Genomic DNA, 6,416 nt, shown 5'->3' with positions numbered 1-6,416 from the left:
TATATATATATCTATATATATATCTATATTATATCTCATATCTCTATACCTATTTACACATTTATATAATATATACACATTAATATATATATATATATATACACATTTATATATATATAATATATATTATATATATATATATATATATATATATATATATATATATAAATACAATCAGTTTCCAGCGATTCAGTGCCATGTTCTGGGAGGTGAGCTAACCGTCCTCCTGCTGCTCACACTGGGTGAACCTCAGTAAAGTCCCGGCTGGACCCGAGTAGAGCTTAGAATCAAGCCCGACCCGAGCCCGTGCACGTTGTGTCCGAGCCCGGCCCGACACACTGAATGTAATTATGAGCTCGAGACCGATTTAAACCCGACAACTGTTTAATACGTGGGCTGTTATAACTGACGTTCTCGACTACAATTGCGAGTTGTTTGAACTACAGAAATCTTAATAAATAATGCAACAAGTGCCGCACTTAATGCACTCGACAAAGCCGACAAATGTTATTATCACGGCCCACGACTTGTTTAAAATGGGTCCACACCTCCGACTTTCCTCCAAACTTGCTCAAAGTTAATTCTACTGTTTTTATTTTTTTCTTTACATCTTCATGCTCCATGTTGCACTTAAGCTACACAATCAGTGATGCCGGTAACGCGTTACTAGTTTTGTCATTTTCCTTAGTAAAAAATATATATTTTTGCTTTCTTCTTGCGTCTCGGGGAGTGACGTCACGTACGCGAGAAGTCACGTTTTCCAGCATGAGGACACTCACGTGTCAGACCACGCAGACACACAAATGCAAACAACAATGGAGGGAGGAGAGAGATGCGCGTTTTCTAGCTGGAAATACAGTCATTATTTTGAGTGAATAAAAAACAAACACAAATGTTTGATCAATGGACCGGCCGGCCGAAGTCAGTGGCCTGTTGCAGCCTTTGAACGCAGCATCATTACACAAACTGTCCGCAACTCACAGCGAGAGTGGGTTCACTTGATTACTAACCTGGCATAGCTGGTGTTGCATCAGCGGGCGGAGTTTGCCATCAAATTCATGTAAAATAAGCACATCAGTATATGCCGGGGTAGATTAATCAAGTGAACCTAACATGTCCCCTGTCCCTAGTGGATGTTATGCCTATGACACCGAATATACCGACATGGCCAAAATGACGTCGGTTATCGTCGTAAATTTCGGTATAGGTAAATTTTCGGTTTATCGCCCAGGCCTAACTGTCTCCCTCTTGTAGCCCTGCATTTAGGTCTAATTTATCTCCAAAATTACTATTATAGCAATACCACACAATTTCTCTTTCAAACATGCACATCACCCCCCCCACACACACACACACACACACACACACACTTAGACCAGCCACTGCACTCAATTTAAAAACTGTATGCTGTCTTACATTGTCTTACATTATGTTTTTGTTGTTGTTTTTATTAAAGGTTGAATATGTAATATGCTTATTAAAAGCTATATTTTTTCAAAAATCATACATCCATGGGGCGTTTAGAGGTGCACAGATTAAAAGTAATGCGTTTCCTTGAAAAATTATATTTAGTCTGAAATAAATAATTTAAGAAATTTTGACAGGTTCGACAATGACTTCCTGTTTACATCGTACCAGCCAAATAGCGGCCGGCATTGCGGGTTGCCAATTTCGCAACCTCGGCAAAGCTCGGCAAAGCTCGGCACAGCTAGGCTGACACTGGGTAAAATGGCGGAGTCTGCAAGCTCTTCAGAGCCCCAGCGAACGGTGTGTTATCTGTCCCAGCAGCTGAGTGACCGGAGAAGAGCAAAAACCAGAGTAAATATCGGTGAAGCATACGCTCGATGGACTCAGGTAAAGGATTTCCACGGCATCAAAATGGCAAACTTTCTCCTGGATCGGTAAGGTAACTCGTTTGCTAACTTAGCTAACGTTACCTGTCAGTCAAACTCCTCTGCTATACTTATTTTCATTATATTACGTTGATCCTAGATGAGAATACTGATCGTGACCCATCGACCTCCACACCCAGTAAACAGAGGAAACGGAGGCAGCTCAATCCTGCTGCCCTGTCCAAACCTGGCAACCCGACCGCTGGAATTACCTTTTTGTTGTCGCGACTACGATCTTGAGACACTAGATGGCGGCATTCAGCTCATCTTCCATATTCCACCTTTAAGTTTGTTATATACGTTTATATTTTGTTAAAAAAAATCTATAAAAAAAAAAATAATAATAATTTATCTCTAAAACTGTATGTGGTGGAATTAGAGGTGGGATGGAAAAACATAAATGAGGCTCTATGGTCGTTGCGATTTAATATAGTTAACGTTTCTCTGATTGGATTGAGAGCAGTCTCTTAGTCTGCAAGCACCAGAAAATTTCTCCTCTTTTCCTACTGCAAAGCAAGGGGTGAGAGTCCCAAACTACTGACCAAACATAGTATTTCAGTGAGTTTATAGTTCAGTGTCAGTGATAGCTAAATTTCAACAAAACAAAATAAAGTTATAGGCTATATGCTTTTTAAACCATTTAAATCATTCTGAAATAAATACAGACTATGTGTTTTTATTTCAGAATGATCTTTATTCATTAATTTCAATTTATCTTTTTTTCCATAATAATAGATTAATTCAACACAGAGCTGCTCACCTCCTTCCTCAGTTGTGGGTAGGCCTACTGGGGCTGGTTCAGGGGTAGGGGACTCACAGGGCTCACAGACAGCTGCGGCTGCTGCTGCTGCACTTGACGTGTCTGTTCAAACATGCATCATTTTTGACAGGAGGTTTCTTCCAAAACATGAGCTAATATGAGAAGAAAAGTGAGCTAGCTTAAAAACCACAAGGTTAAGATAAACAACAGACTAATGTGTTCCAGAACTTTCCACCACATGAACCAAACCCACCTTGTTTTTGGAAAAACTGGGTGACATACTGACGCCCCTTTGCTTCTCTCTCCTGCCTAATCTTTTTGTCTTTCCTTTTTTGGCTACCCGACTTCTGGGGCATTTTGCCTTCTCTCGGTCTCCTTACTGACTGAATACACGCACCGCGCAGCAGTTCAGTTGATTCGATGGAAGGACCGAACCATTTTACGTAAGGGGGGGGGCCTTGAGAAATGTTTCCAAAATAAACTTAGTGTTATTATCAGTGCATTAAGTGATGCATATTTATGATTATAAACTAACAAATTAGTGTCATATTATTTTTGTCAGTATTCTAATTTTATTAGGGGCCTTTCTGGGCCCCTGTCAATGATGGGCCCCTAGAATCCTTCCCCTTATCCCCCCCTTTTCGGCGCCCCAGATTGTCAGTAAGTCATTCCAAGTTCATCATTCAAACAGCCATGAACACACGACGTCACTTAACGGACGAGCAGCGCCACCTGGCCATAGCGCGCCTTCGGGTCGGTGGCAGGCAGTCAGATGTTGCTCGTGAACTTGGTGTGTCTCAAAGTGTCATCAGCAGACTTGCATCAAGACACAGAACTACTGGCAGAGTTCGTGACAGACCAAGGAGTGGAGCCCCACGAGTGACAGACCGCAACGATGACCAGTACCTAAGGACCTATGCACTCAGACATCGTTATGCAACTGCCACACAGCTGCAGGCCCAGTTACGAGATGTGAGGGGTACTAGGGTTTCCAGACAAACCATTCAAAACCGACTCCACCGCTTTGGCTCGAATGCCAGACGACTGTTGCAGGTGACTCCACTGACACCAAGACACCACCGTGAACATTTGCAAGTGGGCACAAGACCATGTGACCTGAACAATGGAGCAGTGGTCTACCGTCCTTTTCACTGATGAGTGTCGGGTCACCTTGCACAGAAATGTTGGTCGTCAGTGTTGCTGGAGAAGGCGAGGTGAGCGATACTCCGAGGTCAACATGGGCCCCAGGGTTCCCTTTGGTGGAGGAGGTGCAACAGTCTGGGCAGGCATCACCAGTCAGCGCAAAACAGATTTGGTTATTGTAGATGGCTCAGTCACTGCACGTTCTTACCTCATAGAACCCATCATCATCCCCCAATTCCGCCAGCACACCCCCAACTTTCTGTTCATGGATGACAATGCTCCACCACATCGTGCCAGAATTGTCACAGCTCGACTTCAGGAAGTCGGAGTGCCTCATATGGTATGGCCAGCAATGTCCCCTGACCTGAACCCCACAGAGCACGTCTGGGACCAGCTGAAGCAGAGACTGGATGATCGTACCCCACCCCCACGTGACCTGGCAGAACTGCGTGTAGCACTTGTGGAGGAGTGGAACGCATTGCCTCAGAACAACATCATGAGGCTAGTATTTAGTCAGCCACCAATTGTGCAAGTTCTCGCACTTAAAAAGATGAGAGAGGCCTGTAATTTTCATCATAGGTATACCTCAACTATAAGAGACAAAATGAGAAAAAAAAATAAAAAAATCCAGAAAATCACATTGACAGAGGTCAAACGTTTTCTGTAAGTCTTCACAAGGTTTTCATACACTGTTGCTGGTATTTTGGCCCATTCCTCCATGCAGATCTCCTCTAGAGCAGTGATGTTTTGGGGCTGTCGCTGGGCAACACAGACTTTCAACTCCCTCCAAAGATTTTCTATGGGGTTGAGATCCGGAGACTGGCTAGGCCACTCCAGGACCTTGAAACGCTTCTTACGAAGCCACTCCTTCGTTGCCCGGGCGGTGTGTTTGGGATCATTGTCATGCTGAAAGACCCAGCCATGTTTCATCTTCAATGCCCTTGCTGATGGAAGGAGGTTTTCACTCAAAATCTCACGATACATGGCCGCATTCATTCTTTCCTTTACACGGATCGTCCTGGTCCTTTTGCAGAAAAACAGCCCCAAAGCATGATGTTTCCACCCCCATGCTTCACAGTAGGTATGGTGTTCTTTGGATGCAACTCACCATTTTTTCTCTTCCAAACACAACAAGTTGAGTTTTTACCAAAAAGTTCTATTTTGGTTTCATCTGACCATATGACATTCTCCCAATCCTCTTCTGGATCATCCAAATGCTCTCTAGCAAACTTCAGACGGGCCTGGACATGTACTGGCTTAAACAGGGGGACACGTCTGGCACTGCAGGATTTGAGTCCCTGGCAGCGTAGTGTGTTACTGATGGTAGCCTTTGTTACTTTGGTCCCAGCTCTCTGCAGGTCATTCACTAGGTCCCCCCGTGTGGTTCTGGGATTTTTGCTCACCGTTCTTGTGATCATTTTGACCCCATGGGGTGAGATCTTGTGTGGAGCCCCAGATCGAGGGAGATTATCAGTGGTCTTGTATGTCTTCCATTTTCTAATAATTGCTCCCACAGTTGATTTCTTCACACCAAGCTGCTTACCTATTGCAGATTCAGTCTTCCCAGCCTGGTGCAGGTCTACAATTTTGTTTCTGGTGTCCTTTGACAGCTCTTTAGTCTCGGACATGCCACAGGTTGCCACTGCGATGCCACTACGTGCCGATGCCAGGTGCCGTGCTATGTCGTAATGTTGCTGTGGGCTTATATAATATTTTGAAATAATAGTATTAATGGCACTGATAAAAAAATATATATACATATTTTTATTATTATTCTTTTTTGTCCCCCGTTTGTGGTACCCCCCGCAGATGACGGCGCCCCTAGCATTTGCCTATACTACCTATGCCCAGGGCCGGCTCTGGATAACAGAGTTAATTTCATTTTTTTTGTTTGTTTGTTTCATTCCAGTAGTTTACAAGTCAAGTCAATTCTACTCGCACTCTGGTTAGACTGAATTGTATTGCAATGACAATAAAGTCTAATGGATCTCATCACATTTTCATTATTAGTCTATATTAGTCTTATGCATAGCACACATCAAAACATCTGTTGTTTTTTTAATTAAAATCTAACATGCAGTGGTCACATATACTTCTCTTCTCTCTTCAGATACACTTTTAACATATTTCAACACCAGCAGAGTGACACAGCATCAGGTGCTCCTGTCCCTCTACCTCAGCACAGCAGAGTGACACAACATCAGGACTGAAGACTGACTGGCCATCTCTTCTAACTGACAAAGTGAGATGAGAGCTAGTTCACTGAGGACCGGTTCAAATAAAAAAGCAGTTACACATTTCCCAAAAACAAAGATTGGAGAGTGTCAACATGACTTTTGTGACAGAGTCTTAGTCAGTGCTGTAAAAATCAAAAGAAGCTGGCTGAAGTACTCAAACAGAAATGACTGCTTGCACTGGTAAATGTTTCCTCCAAAAGAATACAGACTTAATAAGGAAGAACTAAAGGACTGGAACAATGCAAGCCACTTGCTGAAGGTTCAATGAGGATATCCGGGAGCACAATACCCACATGGCAACATGGAAGGAGTTTGAGGTCGTTTTGCAAAGCGGTTGACAATAGATAAGCGAGAGATGGCACTCTGAGGCTGGGAGATAATATG

This window comes from Sparus aurata, chromosome 14 (assembly GCF_900880675.1).
Source record: "Sparus aurata chromosome 14, fSpaAur1.1, whole genome shotgun sequence".
Lineage (NCBI taxonomy): Eukaryota > Metazoa > Chordata > Actinopteri > Spariformes > Sparidae > Sparus > Sparus aurata.
The sequence above is the reverse complement of the archived record's forward strand: the minus strand, read 5'-3'. Positions refer to the sequence as shown.